Below are 18,757 nucleotides of genomic sequence, written 5' to 3'. Positions count from 1 at the left end.
AAAAAGACTTCTAATATATTAAATAATGGATAAAAATTTTAACTCTAAACTCTAGATTAGAATGCATAGGTGCAGGTATAAACACACATGCTGTAAGCTTATTTCAGGACACGTGAGAACAAATTGTAAAATGCAGCGGTATTGATTCTAGTAGCAAAATGATTGTTGCACTTAATTGTCACTTAACATGTCACAATTTTTAACATTTTAACCTGGATAATCAAGTGTTTAAAAAAATAACAACACAGTCTATCTCCAGTCAAAGAGTTGTGGATGGCTATAGATAAACTAGAAAGTAGAACAAATAAATTAGTGCAATGCCTTGTTTAAATTAATATGATGTGTATGTCTGCCTTTCTCCCTTCCTTATAAGAACCTCAAAGCTTGCATCTACCCACAGTTGGGATACAGAAGGAAGGATCCTCACTCACAATCATATCTAGATGGCACGTGCTCTACCAATTGTATTAGCAACCTGACAAAGAAGAGGAAGATTATTTGTTCCTCTAATTCCATATTTTTATCTGCATTATGGTCTACTACTTTTTTTTCTTATCATTTTACAACATCTACTTCCTAAGCCATGTAAAACCTACAGATGTTGGTAAAGCCTCAATAGAATTTTTATTTTATTTGTTTTGGTTTTTACTTTTCTAAAATTTGAAAATGTAAAAAAAAAGGTCTCTTTTGGTTGAAAAAATGATCATCTAATTATGACTAGAAAGCCCAATTGCACTTTTCTGAAATATTCAGCGTACAATATCTGAGAGTTGTCTTCTTTATTGTCTACAATGTCTGTAAAAATTTTGGCAGCTAAAATTAAAAAATGGAAACAGGTAATGAAAAATGACATAATGTTAAAAGAAATGATTTTTATTAAGCATTTTTATTTTACCCACAGGTAATATGAATTATCGAATATAATATGTATCCCAAGTTTGCTCTTGAGATATGTAATTCTTCATAGAGAAGTAGTTGCATGATAGTAAAATAATATCAGATGCATAAATTAAAACTATTTAGAAGTTTCATAATTATCAGTACATACAAAAATGAAAAAAATAACGTAAATTAAAATCTGCATTTTTCAAAAATGAAAAAAAATCTGAATATTTTATTTGTAATGGGGTAAAGGTTCAGTTTAACACATCCAATCAGATCAATATATAATATGAAGGGTTACATACTGATTTTGAGGTGAACATGCATTTATAGGTACATGCATGTTAAGCAATCAAAGACAAAAGATCGCCACGGGCTGGGCATAGATGCTCCAGAATACCTTTGTCTAACTACAGTCATTGAAGTCATTTGCTGTTACACAACACACCAACATTATTGGAGCAATAGATATGATGTGGTTTGATCCACTCCCTTAAAAACATTATTTCAATATTTCCTTTGCAGGCCTTTTGTCCATCATGGAATATTCTTTGAGTGCTTAATCAATCCACCTAACTATTAGCATAAAAATTATACTTGTGGCTTACTATTGATCACAAACCAAGTAATTACACTTTTTTCTTTTTGGTATAATGCCTATTTATCTCATTCAGTAAGTATATATGTTCCAGGAACTGTGATGGCCTCTTTTCTAATGATAATCTCGTTAGGTAAAGACAAATGAATGCATTTGTCAAAAGGTACTTATTATTAGAATGAAGAAATACCAAATTCATAAATCTCTAAAAGTGTATACATACATACATCATTGTATGTATAAACAAACACAATAGATAAATCATTGGAATGTGTAATTTTTCATCTTTTTATAATTGGAGGTATTCATTTCAGGTTATACAATAGTGGTTTGAAATATTTGTATCTATAAATTATACTCCTAGCAAGCAATGACTACTTATCTGTCTCTATTAATAAATTCATAAAATTATCATTTCTATTTCTATTGCAGAATTATGAAAGTCCATGTGCATTTTCAAAAGCAGAAAACAGCAGTGTAAGCAAATATAGAAAAATGTGAATTTGATCTGAATATTTCTGTGCCCGTTTTTTTCTTTCAATAAGAGAAACAGCTAATGGGCGCCTGGGTGGCTCAGATGGTTAAGCGTCTGCCTTCGGCTCAGGTCATGATCCCAGGGTCCTGGGATCGAGTCCCGCATCGGGCTCCCTGCTCCTTGGGAGCCTGCTTCTCCCTCTGCCTCTCTCTCTCTCTCTGTCTCTCATGAATAAATAAATAAAATCTTAAAAAAAAAGAGAAACAGCTAAAACTTCTAGATGTAGCTTCAAATATTTCACTTAAGCAAAATATATCAGTGAACACTGTTCTTTCTTGACATTTAAAATCTTAGACCAAAGCATATGATGCCTTGAATTAATGCCTTGTTTACTTTCAATTAGTTATTTTGCACTGTAAAGTACAATTTCCAAATATTTAAGATGTCAGAAAAGAATAGTAGTTGCTGATAGAATTTTTTTTTCCCCTAAGGCAGACAGTTTGTACATGTGGATCAATTCAAGACATTAAAAGAAGTCACAATAAATGAGAATAGGTTACACTCATCTTTATCCTGTGTAATGCATACTGTTTCATTTTATTTTGTTTTTGTCTCTGTGGACTTATGTTTTTCTGGTTGTTCACTCATCACTCATTCTTCTATACTCTCCTTAAATGACTATTTATTGAGTGACTATAATAAGGAGGCACTCTGCTAGTCTAGATGTGAATATGGGATGAAACCTGCAAAAAGAGAGAGAGAGAGAGAGAGAAAGAAAATAATTTTTACCCCACAGAGTTTCTAGACTATAGTTGGAAAGATTGACATAAAATTAAAAATCAGGAAGTACATTTGGAAATCGTGACAAATACTAAAACTAGAGATGTACTAGATTTATAAGTCGTTTCTTATCAAAGAAGACAGCATGCACACACTCACTCACCTTTTGTAAACATGAGAAAGGAAGAATGGAGCAGATACAACTAGTATTGAGGAAGTGGCTATAGGAAGATGTGGGATCTCCAATTTAAGGGCTTCTGTTCTTTTAGAGAAAATATGGAACAGGATTATCAGATAAAAATACGACTTTTAGAGAAGTCAAGGAACCAAGTGGCCGGTTAGCTCAGTTGGTTAGAGCGTGGTATAAATAAAACAATATTAGCAATAAACTGGTCATTATTGAAGATGAGTATGGGTACACAGTACACTTTTTCTTACTTGTGTGCATACATGAATTTTTCAGATAGCAAGGTGTTTAAGAAAAAGGAGTATATCCCTCAGTAAAACTGTTTAAATCTATCTCTCACTACCTTACTAAGTAAAATCAGATTTCTAAACTAACCCTAAAAACAATCTAGACATTATAGCTCTAGACATTATAGCTCTCCATAACAATTCACCCATATGTATTGCTACTCCCTTCCAAGCTCTACTTCATTCATAAGACATTGTCTATTTAGCCATAAGTATGTTTCTCCTTGTCGCTGGCTGTCTTCGCTTGCACTGTTCCTTGTACTAGGAGACTTTCCTTTCTTTCCACTTCAGCTTCTAACTTTTCCAATCCTTTAAAGATCAGCTCAAAATGACATTTTGTATATCAAGCCCTTCTCAATTTCCTCTAGGCTGGTTGAATAATTGTCATGGTCCAGAGTCTTTTGTGCAAGTGACAATTATAGTAAGTTAGATTTGCCTGGTATTAAAGTTATGTGTACTACATATTATTTCATCTACTAAATTGTAAGCTTAGGTTGCAGGTCAGTGACTCTGTCTTTTTTATGACTTTGAATTCGTCATCAGCATTATCTGGAAAAGTAACAGATGCCCAATGAAAGGGACTTAAATTTTAAAAGAGTCATTTATTTAGTATTCTACCCTACTTACTAAATGTACTATGTATGTTGTCCAAAGTTATAACCACTTCTGGATAGATGGGTTTCAGTATCAATTTATAACTCTGCTTTATAAAATAATAGTACACAATTATTTTTAAATTTCTTACTTGGTTTCCCTATATTGGAGTATTTTGGGAAATTGAAACTAGGAATATTGAATCAAAAAATAAAACAAAATAAATAGAACTACCACAAATCTACTTTCCTTACAGAGAAAGTGTACTTGGAAAATGCAATTCTTCCTTAAAAATAACATTAACACATTTTTTATTAAAGAAACCTGTTGGTCAGAGGATTCTTCAGTTCCATGCAATCTGCAATCATTCTACTTTCATCAACTTCTAAAGAACCAATTCCTTCAGTAATAAAAGAAAACGCTGCCTAGTGCAATCAATATCAATCTAATTCAAGTAAGACACTTCTCTGTGAACATGCTCATTTGAAATGTCAGTATAACATCAAATGAGACCATGGTAATGAACAATATTCCACCATTACTGAAAGTAAATTAAAAGTTGCAAATGTTGAAATGATCACAATAAAACTATTATTATATAATACCTTTACTTAAAAAATAAACTACTGGGACTACATCAAAATAAAAGGCCTCTGCACAGCAAAGAAAACTAAAAGGCAACTTATGGAATGGAAGAAGATATTTGCAAATGACATATCTGATAAAGGTTTAGTATCCAAAATATATGAAGAACTTATAAAACTCAACACCCAAAAAACAAATAATCCAATTAAAAAATGGGCACAAGACATGAACAGATAATTGTCCAAAGAAGACATCCAGATGACCAACAGACACATGAAAAAAGGCTCATCACTCACCATCAGGGAAATGCAAATCAAAACCACAATGAGATACCACCTCACACCTGTCAGAATGGCTAAAATCAACAACACAAAAAACAACGGGTGTTGGGCTCCTGGATGGCTCAGTCGTTGGGCGTCTGCCTTCGGCTCAGGTCATGATCTCAGAGTCCTGGGATCGAGTCCCACATGGGGCTCCCTGCTCGGCGGGAGGCCTGCTTCTCCCTCTCTCACCCCTCCTGCTTATATTCCCTCTCTCACTGTGTCTCTCTCTGTCAAATAAATAAAATCTTAAAACACACACACACACACAAAAAAAACAACGGGTGTTGACGAGGATGTGGAGAAAAGGGAATCTTCTGCACTGTTGGTGGGAATGCACACTGGTGCAGCCACTCTGAATAACAGTATGGAATTTCCTCAAAATGTTAAAATACAACTACCCTATGACCCAGCAATCACACTACTGGGTATCCAAGGAATACAACACTAATTCAAAGGGATACATGCACCCGTATGTTTATTACAGCATTACGTACAAGAGCCAAGGTAGGGAAGCAGCCCATGTCCACTGATAGATGAATGGATAAAGAAGAGGTGGCTGTATATAATGGAATATTATTCAGCCATAAAAAGAATGAAATCCTGTCATTTGCAATGACACGGATGGAGCTAGAGTATAACAGTAAGCAAAATAAGTCAGTCATAGAAAGACAAATACCATATGATTTCACTTATATGTGGAATTTAAGAAACAAAACAAGCAATGGAAAAAAAAAAAGAGAGAGAGAGACATATCAAGAAACACACTCTTAATTATAGAGAATAAACTGATGGTCACCAGAGGGGAGGTGGGTAGGGAGATAGGTTAACTATGTGATAAGGATTAAGGTTTGCACTTGTGATGACAGGGTAATGTATGGAAGTGCTGAATTACTATATTGTACACCTGAAACTAATATAACACTGTATGTTAGCTGACTGGGATTAAAATAAAAACTTAAAATAAAATACTTGTATTTAATATAGAAATCATGAGATAGCCCTATAATTTTTAAGGCTTAAATGTGTTAGTAAAAATCATAAACAAGAAAGAAGTGCAAAACTTGGGTCAGTCAATAGTCATTCTCAAAGCTTTATATTAATTAGAATTCAAAATATTCAATGTATTATTAGATTTGAGACCTGAGAGGAGCAGGGCCAGGGAGACTGATCAATCCCTGCTTTCAGGAATCAGGCCACTGAGGGAAAGATGAATAATAGGGTAGCTGATGCTGAGCAAGGTTACAGAGCTTGCTGGTTAGACAGAGAGGTAACCTTTCTAGTTCACCTGACTCCTAGAAGGCTGTTCATTCCATGAAGCTGCCCCTGAGCTGACCCTAAAAAGAGTTCTAGTGACCTTTTAACTTTATCTAGTTATCTTCTTTTCCCAGTATTGTTTATAATTTAAGAAAGTCATCCCAGGTATGATCATCCCATTACCAGATTGCAAGAAGGTAGAAAAAATAGCAATAACATTGAATACTTGAAAAATACTTGAAAAGAAATGGATAACAGGTTTAATATGGTAAAATTTCCTAGAGATAAATGGAGTTTTAAAGAAAAAAACATATATGAATTAATAATTACAGTATGGAAAAGCAGAGTTATGTTCAACATGTCAGCAATGGAATGGGGTTGTCAGAAATGCTAATGCTTACTTTTCCTTTAACTGTACCATTTCAGTTGGACAAAAGCTATACTGTAGAGGGATGAGAAATGTGTGCATGGTTGCCTTTGTATTCTTTAAGAATTAGGAGGTGATATAATCTGGTAGTGGAGTGTGTTGGGTTTTGCTCTGTGCATTGAAAATACTTGTGTAGTTTGACGGAGAGAATGAGGTGGAAAGGGTAGCTGCTGAAGATCTGGAGGATCATAAGGCAACACTGAGCACCCAGCTGAGACTTGAGATTCTGACATTGTAGTGCCCATCTGCATCACTGAGGGATGTCCTTTTTGGCAGCCTGTCTGTAGAAAGTGGGTCAACAGTTAGGTCTGAGCAGTGATGTAGAGGTGTTAAACTGGATGGAGTGTTAGAACAAAGGGACAAGAGTCTTGAGGGTGCAGGCAAGAGAATTGCTGAAATAGAGGATGGAGTCTGGACAGAATTTGACAGTAAAAGCAGAAAAGGATAATGTATTTGAGTGAGATCTTGAATATTTGCCTTTCTTAAGTTCTTACAATTTTAAAAGGACCACCAGCAAACTCAAGCATGTCTAGAGTACAGGGATAAGAAAAGCAAAGTTTGAGGACAACATAACATAAAAGGACTTGTTCAAAAGACTAAGTATATTTAAGCAGAAGAAAAGACTTAGATCATCATATTCAATATTCAAAATCTCTCTCAATTTTCACATGGAAAAGTATCCGGACTTTCCTCTGTGGTTTTAAAGGAAATTATTGAGACCTATTTGTGAAGATACACAAATTAGATTTTGACTTAAGCTAATTTGCTTCCCTATGAAACTGTCCATAATTGGCATGGAAAGGTGGTTTTATGTCAGCCTATCACTAGTGCTTTTCAATTAAATGTTCAATAATATTAATATGAATATAATAAAGAATCTATATTCAGATAGGGCTAGAGTGGACAACTTTAAAGTGCTCCATTCCAAATCTGTTAAAATATGTAAATTGCAGTATATATCTTTTTTAATTAAAAAAATTATACTACTATATAAATCTCACTAATTTAAAAAATTAGGTTCATATATTTATGTAAACACATAGACAAAGTTCGTCAGAACGTAACAGTATTATTTCCTCTATTTGCGGACATAAGCTTAGGCTCATTGAATAATAATGTTTATCTCTTGTCTAGAGTCCAGTGTGGAGCCGTTACCCACTCCATCTATTGAGCACTTGAAATGTGGCTGGTCTGAACTGAGATGTTTGTAGATATAAAGACATAGAGGAGCGCCTGGGTGGCTCAGTCGTTAAGCGTCTGCCTTCGGCTCAGGTCATGATCCCAAGGTCCCGGGATCGAGCCCTGCATTGGGCTCCCTGCTCCGCAGGAAGCCTGCTTCTCCCTCTCCCACTCCCCCACTTGTGTCCCCTCTCTCGCTGTCTCTTTGTCAAGTAAATAAATAAAATCTTTAAAAAAAAAAAAAAAAGACATAGAAGATACTACTATAGACATACTGGTTTAAACAAAATATATTATTATATTATAATTAATTTCACCTTTTTTAAACTTTTTAAAAATGCTACTAGAATATTAAAAACTGTGGCTCAGATTGAATTTTTATTTATGATGCTGCTCTTAAGTGGAGAATAATAGAGTTCAACAATGTAGTTCTTTTTGTAGTTAAATTACTACATTACAGACATTATCCTTTGCATTCCTCTCTAGTGTTTATTCATTGATTTAATCTTGCTATGTGCCAAGCATTGTCTAGGCTCCAGAGAAAAAGCAAGGAACAAAACAGAGGGGAATAAAAAAAAAGAATTCCAGCCCTAAAGCAATTTAACTTCTTACATAAGGAGAAAAACAAATAACAAATTAATAAAATATACACTATATCAGATGATAATTGTTGTGGAAAAAATAAGGCAGTGAATCAGGATTGGGGTTGCTGGTGGGAAAAAGCACTATCGATCATGCATTTGCAATTGCAATTTTCATAGATGGTCTGGGAGGGCCTCACTAAAAAGGTAATAACATACGCAAAGGAGGGAGGGAATGAACCATGTGAATGTTAGGTGGAAGCAAGTGACAGGCAAAGGAAAGATCAAGTGGAAAGCTCCAAATGCCTGACTTGGGTGGATATTCAAATAATAGCAACTGCTAAGGCATTGTAGGTACTTTCCCCCTTCCTGCTCTGCTCTGTAGGAGGTAAGATACAATTCGAGGGGCACCTGGCTGGCTCAGTCAGTGGAGCATGTGCCTCTTGATCTCAAGGCTGTGTTTTCAAGCCCCACATTGGGCGTAGAGATTACTTAATTTTTTTTTTAAAAAAGACGCAATTCAAGAATTTTAGTGGAGCAAAAATGTATTTTTCCTTACATTATAATTGTAAAAAGCAAAATGTAAAAATGAATCTTTCGGGGCGCCTGGGTGGCTCAGTTGGTTAAGCGACTGCCTTCGGCTCAGGTCATGATCCTGGAGTCCCGGGATTGAGTCCCGCATCGGGCTCCCTGCTCGGCAGGGAGCCTGCTTCTCCCTCTGACCCTCCCCCTCTCATGTGCTCTCTGTCTCAAATAAATAAATAAAATCTTTTAAAAAAAATGAATCTTTCTGTGGGAGATTATACAGGGGGCATGGTTAGAGGCTGATGACTAGTTAGGAGGCAAAAAATGATGGTGGCTTGGACCAAGGTGGTAATGGTGGAGGTTATGACAAGTGGGCAGATTCTGGAGATAGAGCCTCCGGAATTTGCTGGCAGATTGGCTGTGTCCTGTGAGAGGAAAGGAGGTGTCAGGGATTCTTTTAGTGACCTTTCCCCTCTAGTATACTGTTAAATTGACATTAGAAAAAGGCACATAATCAGTAGAACTGTTTTTCTAATGAACATATCTTTCTGCTCTAGGAGTCTGACTTTCTGGGTGGCGGTGGGGTGAAGTAAAGACTTGTTTTCAGAAAGAGATTAGAACTCAAGTTTGTCCCCAACAACAGAATCAAATTTAAATTTTAAATGATGAGGATGATCGAACCACTTTGAGACATTAGTTAGACTGATTTTTTTCCTCCCCAGTTTACTTAGAGAAAGTATCAAAAATAACTAATACATTATATTATAAGCTGTATAAAATTGGAATTCAGTTGTCAGTTATTGAATCTGTATTACTTAAGAAGAGCTTTCGAAAAGCACAAGGTAGAGCTCAGTGTCAAGCCATGTTATGACACAGGGTTACTTATTTTCAGTGCTTTTGGCATTTGGAGCCAAATCATTCTTTGTTATGGGGCTGTCTGTGCCCTGCAGGAAATTTAACATCAATCTTGGCCTTTACTCACCAGGAAACAGTAGCTGCTCTCCATGGAGCTGTGATAACAAATGCTCCCTGATCATTAGAATCTTTTCTTAACACTGTAACGAATTAACTTCTTATTAATTAGATAACTAAAGTAGTAGCTGACATTTATAAAAAAGCACATTGTACTAGGCAACTTATTATATAATGTGTCAAAGGCATAATCTCATTTATTTAGCAGAGCCATACAATGAGGGGGTTACTCTTCTGTCATTTTACAGCTGAAGAAATCACAGTTTAACATATCAACTCACTTCCCCAAAGTCTCAACATGAGGGAGTGAAGGAAGTGGGATGATCTGGAAATCTGGGCCCTTCTTAGCATTCCTTCACAGAAGACTCTTCAAACCAAATTCATTCACGAATTTGTCTCCATGAATTTAAAATATGCAGCGGAGGAGGGCCTGGGTGCCTCAGTTGGTTGAGCACCTCTGACTTGGTTTCAGCCCAGGTCATGATCTCATGGGTTGTGAGGTCAAGCCCCACATCAGGCTCCACTCTCAGCAGGGAGTCTACTTGAGATTCCTTCTTCCTCTCCCTCTGCCCTTCCCCCCCACTCTCATGTTCTCTCTCAGATAAATAAACAAACCTTTAAAAATATATGCAGTGGATTTAATGAAAGTATCAAAACTAGATGACCACTTATTATTGTTTATCAGAAAGAAAATAACTTGGTTTTATAAATGTTTCCATTTTTAACTTTTTAAAACTTTTCGTTCACATATGTGCAAACATATAATTTGGAAAATGTACTGTTGCCCAATCAAATTGTAACATTGTTAATACTCTTGAAGATTACCTTTAACCAAAAATCTCATGATAGCAACTTTGTAAACAAGTAGGTTTAGTTTTTTCTTTTGAGGAGACATTTTAAATTTTAACCTGGATTTTATTAAAATGTTTCTTCAGCTGTGTGAAGGGCTGTGAAGAAGTGGGAGAAAGACCAGAGTGTGACAAAAATATGACAAAGGAGTTAAGAAAAACATTTCAGGAACAAAAAGAACTAATTAACTCAAGCATATGGTTCATCTCACTCTGGTAAGAGCTAAATGCCTTTTATGCTCTCCAACTGTTCAAAGTACCGTGGTGTGGCTACCCATATGATCATAAAGAGAGAAACTATTAGAAAGCATTGAAATTCATAATGCATACTATATTTTACATAACAATAATCCTTGCCTTCCTAATGTGGTGTTCCAATATATTAAATTTTCTGGTTAATTTGAAATTCTAAAAAATTATGACAAATATAATATATGCCAAAGTTGAGTGGGTTTCTTTTAGTATTTCAGAAATATCAGTCGTTAAAAAACAGTTACTGTCTAATTCTATAAAGATTGAAGTAAAATGTGCAGAAAAATATAATGAAACTTTACTACTTCCTGGGCATTTCTCTAAGTATATTATTTTGTATAGTTTTGAAAATTCTTTTGTGAACTACCTCTTTCTCTTAAATGTACATTTTAGAGTATAAGAAAGACATGATAGTAAATTGTTTTTGAATGAGATTCACAGTCCTATATAATTTCTATTTAACACAAAATATTTCCAATCTGAAATAATTATTTCAGAGCAAAGTTTTCAGAAGAAGAAACATTTTAATTTTTCTTAAATTACAGAAATTTAAAATTATTTTTACTCTTTCCCAAATTAAATGCTTCATTTTCTGTTGATATTTAGTGGAGAATATTATTACTGATCATTCTGAATACCTATACCCTGCTATTGTCCTAAGTAGACCAAGCAGTTAATGAAGGAAATTTGTTCCTTATTCTCTAAAAAAGGTTTATTTTCTGCCTTAAGTATCTGCCAGAGGATCCCTAATTTGTTATCTTCTCAAAAGTGTGACTCAAACCTCATCTAACTATCAGTCATCCTCAGACTTGAGGTGACGTCAGAATCTCCTGGGGGCTTGTTCAAACACAGAGTGCTAGGTTCTACCCACAGAGTTTCTGATTCAGTAGGTGTCAGGTGGGACCTGACAACTGTATTTCTGACAAGTCACAGATAGTGCTGATGTTGCTTGCTGGTCCAGGGACTATACTTTGAGAACCTCTGTGTTTGAGGAAACCTTCCCTGAAAAACCAAACTGATCAGTTGCATATCCTGGAGCTCTTAGCATTAATCATTGACGTGTAGTATATGCATTTTAACATTCAATGATACATTTCAAAATTATTCTCAAATCTTCTTTAATTCATAAACTCAGTAAGAATAATCCTATTTCTTTTGTGTTTTCCAACGTATCAGGTACTTTGTCCCTCATAAAATGCCATTCAACGAGTAAGCAAATATGATAGAAATATGAGGAATGTACAAAAGTGTTTTTAATTCATTAGTCATTTCTTTGTACACTATATTATTTGTTTTTTTTTTTTAAGATTATTTATTTATTTGAGAGAGAGAGAGTGCAGAGTAAGCGAGAGAGAACACGAGTGGTGGGGGGAGGGGTAGAGGGAGAGAGAGGCTGAGCAGGGAGGCCCATCTCAGGACTTGATCCCAGGACTCCAGGATCATGACTTGAGCTGAAGGCAGACACTTAACTGACTGGGCACCCAGGTGCCCCTGTACACTATATTATTTGGATGATTTATTTTTATGCCACATTTTTATATTCTGAAAATAAGTAGCAGGTAAAATAAGAGAGAATTAACTCAGGAAAGTCATTTTGAAGGAAAAAGCTCAGAAACTCAAAACTAAACCTGATGCTATCAATAGTTAGATTTATTATTTGGGATAAATAATTTGTCCCCTCTAGTTTTCAGTTTCTTCTGCTATAAACTGAGAGTATTGGATTAAATGAGCTCTAATCCTGGGAGTAAGTTTTAAATTGGATGATAACTGTAAAAAGCACACATACATTGTTTTCTCACAGATTGATGATACTTTCATGTTATCCTCACACGCACAATGGTTTATGTACAAAAAAGAGTGAAGATTCCAAGCCCTTTCTTCAAAAATTGGCCACCTGATATGCCAACCCAACAAGGTGTGGAAGAATTAAGGGGATGCCATAACTTTGAGGAAGATATATGCTTTTCTACATGTCTAAAGGAGTAGATAAAAAGGGTAATATTTCTCATGCATGGTACAATGTGCCATCTAATTATAAGTAGAATTTCGTGTGGGTTTTCAATGAACTTGATATAGAATTTTTAAAAAAGTATCAAAACCCTCAACTGTAAAGATATCAAATATTTTTAAAGAGTGATTTACAGTTTAAAATAAACCTATTAAGTTGAATGTAAAAATAAAATGTGTTATCCTTAAATTAGGTTTTACTATAAACCTCAATGTGTAGTTTGTCCCATAGAATTAATGAATACACACCATTGCTTATTTTCCATTTGGTTTATTGATTTAATGAATAAGAATTCTAAATTGTACTTTGAAGAGATTTTTTTTACTCTCTTTAACAAAAGGGTTTTATTTCAGTACTTTTTATTTCCCTTAATAATGTTAGTGCCCATGGCATTTAATAAATCTTATAAATTAGTATAGAAATGTATCAACCCACATTCTTGTTTTTTATGAGTCTGACTTCCCTGTCGGGTATGCTGAAAGAAAAATATATCGGTATCACAATTCCTTTAGAACAGTTCAGAATAATTTTTGTTTACCTTAACAGATAGGAGTAAGGATCTGAGTCTATCTTAGGATTAAGGTTTTTTATTGATGCTCATAGTATTTTTGTGAACCATAAATTCACTTTTCTTTGATTAACAAACATCAAAAAACAACAAAAGCAACTATGCAAAAGCAAATAAACCAACAAGAAGCTGAGCTTCTCCCTGTCATCCTTCTATTTTTTCCACTCAGCACATTTGCTACATTTTTCCAAGTAATAAAGATGAGCCACTTTGTTAATTACAAGACCAGAAGGAATGTACAAATAAGAAGCTTTTTTTCTATTCACTAACTGCATTGATCCCATTCGACCTGAGAACTGCCGGGATCTTTGGTTTCTCAAAGGCATTGTTGACTATTCAAAGAAAACTGAATGTGCAGATGGGTTTGACAGGATGGATTAGCCCATTGGCTGTGCTCTTTGCTAGTTGTGTATACTTGAGATATTTTCTTAATTTCTTTGTGTCCCAGTTGTTTTTCATCTGCAAGGTGTAAATGTTTTTTTAAAAAGTACTTTGTAAAACAATTTTTGTATCCATTTTCAAAATTTTAAATTTTTTCCAGTTTTATTAAAGTATATTGACAAAAATATATATATACTTAAGGTGTACAATGTGATATTTTGATACAGGTACATATTATTAAGTGACTATCACAATCAAGTGAATTATAATGTTCATCACCTCACATAATTACCTTTGTTGTTGTTGTTGTTGTTTTTAAAGATTTTATTTATTTATTTGAGAGAGAGAGAGAGTGAGAGAGAGCGTGAGAGGGGAGAGGGTCAGAGGGAGAAGCAGACTCCCCACTGAGTGGGGAGCCCGATGTGGGACTCGATCCAGGGACTCCAGGATCACGACCTGAGCTGAAGGCAGTTGCTTAACCAACTGAGCCACCCAGGCGCCCTGTTGTTGTTTTGGTAGTGACAACATTTAAGATCAACTCTATTAGTAAATTTCAAGTGCACAATACAGGATTATTAACTCGTAGTCACCCTGCTGTACATTACCTATGAGAACTTACTCGTCCAGCATAACTGAAACTTTGTACATTTTTTTTTAAAGATTTTATTTATTTATTTGAGAGAGAGAGAGAATGAGACAGAGAGAGCACATGAGAGGGAGGAGGGTCAGAGGGAGAAGCAGACTCCCCGCCGAGCAGGGAGCCCGATGCGGGACTCGATCCAGGGACTCCAGGATCATGACCTGAGCCGAAGGCAGTCGCTTAACCAACTGAGCCACCCAGGCGCCCAAAACTTTGTACATTTTGACCAACATCTCCCCATTTCCCCTACCCCCTAGTCTACTAAAAAAGTTGAACTCATAAAAGCAGAGAGTCAACCCTACTTCTCCAATCAGGCAGTACCTGCCACCTCAATATTGTGCCGCCTAGTACCCTTGTGCAAAGCACTTCCATTGCTCTTATCAACTGTACTGTAAAGACATGTTTCCTACCCACTAGGCTCTAAAGGCAAACCAACGGACAAAATAACTTCAAAACTTTGAGTAAGGTCAGTGTTTAATTCTTCATAACTCTAATAGCTCCCAGAACTTAAAAAGTGCTGACACAAAAAATATGTATTAAATATTCACTTAATAAACAAAATAATTATTGCTGATAAAATTGGTAATTTTTACTGATTTGTGGTAGGTGCAGTTTTGATTTTTAGGAACCTGTAAAGCATCAGTGAAGAGTCCATTGGCTTGGTCAGTGTGCCGTTACAGCTGAATCAGAAACATGTGTTAAAAGGGAATGAGCTTCCCAAGTGGGTAAAATAATCTTGAATTAATGTAGGTAATAAAGCAGGCATGACAGGACTTGTGAACTCTCTAAAATATCATTATAGCACTTAGTGTAATCTCATTTTTGTACTTAGTAGCGTCATTGTGTAACTTGGCCTCGAAGAATTTAATTTTAGAAAGCCTAAAGTACACTTGTGGGGAAAATTTTGGAAGAATCTACATTGCCAGCTAAACTTTTCTTCTGTCCTCTGAATTGATATAGGGAAACATTTATTTTTGTTTCCAGAAAGTAAAAGTAATCAGAATGGCAAGTTAGCCACAATTAATGAACTGAACAAAATCAAATTTTACGATCTTCTTTTTATTTAAAGAAAAGCCATACTAGAAGAAATACTTCTATAAATGACATGTTTAATGGACAAGGCTTTAAAGAAATGTCTTATCTTCATGTAAAGAAGCATCTTTATTTGTAATGATTATTTCCAATTGGAATAAAATGTAGACATATAATTGTTCTTTCCTTGTAATGATGTCAAGTACACACTGGTATTGAATAAATTGTATTTTGCTTAATTAATTGTAATGATCAAGGCATTCTGACATTATTATGCAGTCTTTGTTAGCTAATGTTCAAACTTTGATCCACCTACCATCTCAGTAGATTAGAAATAGAAGCCAGGTTTTGACTTACAAATTAATTTCATGTCAGTATTATTCTGTTATTTTAATCCTGAATAAATGTATTTCACTAACTAAAAGGTAGAGCCCCTTAAGAAAAATAATGATCATTGCTGATATGTATTTACATAAATACAAAGTCCCTCAATATCATTTTACAAGCGTCAGAGCTGGATTCAATCTCAGGTCTCCTGATGCTAAATTCTTAGCCCTGCGCATTCTATGATATTGCTTATGCCAATCAATTTGGGTTTTTTTGTGCCCCTAAACCCCTTTTTACATACTCCAACTCTGTGTAGATGCTGCCGTCAAACGTTACCCAGTCTCTGCCCCATTCTTTCACTTCCTTCTGCTCTTGGCAATGTGACAATGAGTCTAGTAGACATTCTGGTAAACTAGCCCCTATCAAAGAGTTAATAATCCATGTCCAAGATTGAGATCAACAAATCATGCTTATCTTAAGATTTTTAGCAGCAGTGTGGTAGGCTTTTTTGGTCACCATTGGCTTTACAATTCTCCAATTGCTTTACATATATAAAGCAGGTATCCCTTTACAAAATTGCTTGAGTAAATGAACCCCCCTGCCCTTGAAATGTTAGAATTTCCTCATTCTCATCTTAATCATCATTATCTTTACTTTGTCATCCTCATCTTGCATTTTTTGACTGGCCAAAGTACTTTACAGGCAATGTGTCATCAAACTAAAGTATACTTCTATTTAGCAAAAATGGAAAAACAAACTATTAACTGTTGAGCACAGATGACAATGTACAGATAGGGCTTACTCACAACATCATTACCAACATTGGAACAAAATCTGAAATTTCTGATTTCTGGCATACCCTGGTGGTGCCAATTTGACCATGTTTTAAAAAAATTAACCATGGTAATAATTTTTGAACACTGAATGACAACTAGATTATATTTCCAAAATATATCTTTCCAATTTTTTTTATCATCTAAAACATAAAGCAAAAACAAAGCCCAAATAACCAAAAAAGGCTCTCTGCCTTGATTAATGATTTTTGAAATTATGTTTTAGTTATCCAATAATTCAATATAAAATAATTTGCACATTTTTAACATGAGAACAATCCTCTCCCTATGGATTACATTTATACCTGAGATTCATGTGTTCGTCCCTGGTATTCACAAAGAGATTATATGACAGCAGATATTAATTTGTTTAGACTTTTATTCCAACAGGCAAACTGTTTCCCCAGTTTTAGGACACAGAAGTGGGTAAGAGGATGAGACCACACATAAAAGAAGGGGTTCCAGACATAAAATACCTATGGCTATAAAAGGAGGAGCAGATGGTATACATCAGAATTCTCCAAATAATAGGAATGTACTATTTTATGCGGATCCCTAAAACCTGGTCTTAAAATCTTTAACAAGCTGAACACACTTGCTCACGACTCTTCGATCATTAGAATGTCAAACAAGGCTGCTTGATAAGGGGAAAGTGAATACTGAAGCTATGTTAGTGCTTTCTGTCAGAATCCTCAGTTATAAGTTAGATGTGTAAATTAAAGTTGATAAAAATATAATAAAGAGCCCCAAACCAAAAATAGTCATCAGCCTTTCTTTCTTGCCTTCAGGACTCTTTGGCTTTCCCCTCCTGCTTTCCCTTTTTGCTTCTGTCGCTGCTCCATCTGCTCCATCTGCTAAGGTCCACTTAACAGTGCAGTGCTTGTTGGTTTAAGAAAAAGCGTGCCAAACGAAAGTGATAAGTGATTTTCCTGCTAAAACGTAAGGTAATTTGTAGAGCCATCAAAATCCAAATGTTTTTTAACTCTCGTATCTGTGTGTATACATATGTTGTTGGGCAACGGATCCTGCAAGAAAAATTGTGTGGCTTGTCAAGGAGTCAATGATGGCTCTTACAAAATTGTTAAGAAAACATTAAAAAAAAAAAAAAGACATTGGAAGACAGGTTAACTACTTAATAACTAACTTCGTTTTTAAGTCCACTTTAATCATGCTCACTTTGCTCACAATTAGTGTCACCGAGGTAAATAAGCTCCTGTGAGAACGTTTCAATCTCAGTTGTGTTTGGGTAGAAAAATAAGTTGTTCCTTACACCCTCTGAATTGACTTTCTGAAATAATATATGAGGAGTATTTTTTTTTTTCAAGCAATGTAATTGCCTTGTTTTCCCTTTCGGGAGGAATACAGAAGAACGCATTTCCTAAAACTGAAGAAATACATATTATTACCAGGAATAGATCTTGTATAATGGAAAAAAATATTGACCTAGAAATCAGGACTTCTGAGCTCTAATCCTTACTCTGTAACTACCAGAGTTAGTTTCCTTTCGACAAATATCAGTTCTCTGGGTCTCACTTTCCTAAACTGTAAGAAAGGGCTTTGGACTTAGTGTTTAAAGTACTGTCAAATTCTAAAATTATTTTTACCTATCTTGATGCAGTTAAATGTGTTTCCTCAAGTGTGCTTCTATTACCTCTTACAAGACCAGTTTGTTTGTTTTTTTTCTTGAATTTCTCAGAGATTACAGGCTTTAACATAAGGACAATGGAAGATAAGAAACTTCTTTTAGGTAAATGCAGATTAGAATTCAGAAACTCCATCACAAATATAAAATTCTCAGCCTCCTTGCTCATTATAATGTAAATGTTTTTGAAAATCCATGTATTAATTAAAAGAATTGAGAGATAATTTACTGAATGCACAAGCAATGATCAGATTCCTATGTCAGCCCAATATGCAATTTGATAGTAAATTCAAAGAATATTAGAGCAGACAGGAATTTTATAACTTCTTATTTTCACAAATATGTAAAAAGAAGGAGAGGCAGTGAATGATTTCTTTTGTGTGTTCTTTTACAACTTTATTGGGGTAAATTTATATAAAATTAACTGCTAATTTATAGAGTACAATTTTGTGTTTTGACCTAAGTATATACCTGTGAATGTCTCGCCAAATCAACAGAATTGTCATATTCTTTACCCCTGAAACCTTCTCTGTGCCTTTTTATAACCCTTTCCTACCCTCCTTATTCATCCCAGGCA

The sequence above is a fragment of the Mirounga angustirostris genome, unplaced genomic scaffold (assembly GCF_029215605.1).
Source record: "Mirounga angustirostris isolate CCGP_5_RB_7025 unplaced genomic scaffold, mMirAng1.0.hap1 SCAF_12, whole genome shotgun sequence".
Lineage (NCBI taxonomy): Eukaryota > Metazoa > Chordata > Mammalia > Carnivora > Phocidae > Mirounga > Mirounga angustirostris.
This window is presented reverse-complemented; position numbering follows the sequence as displayed.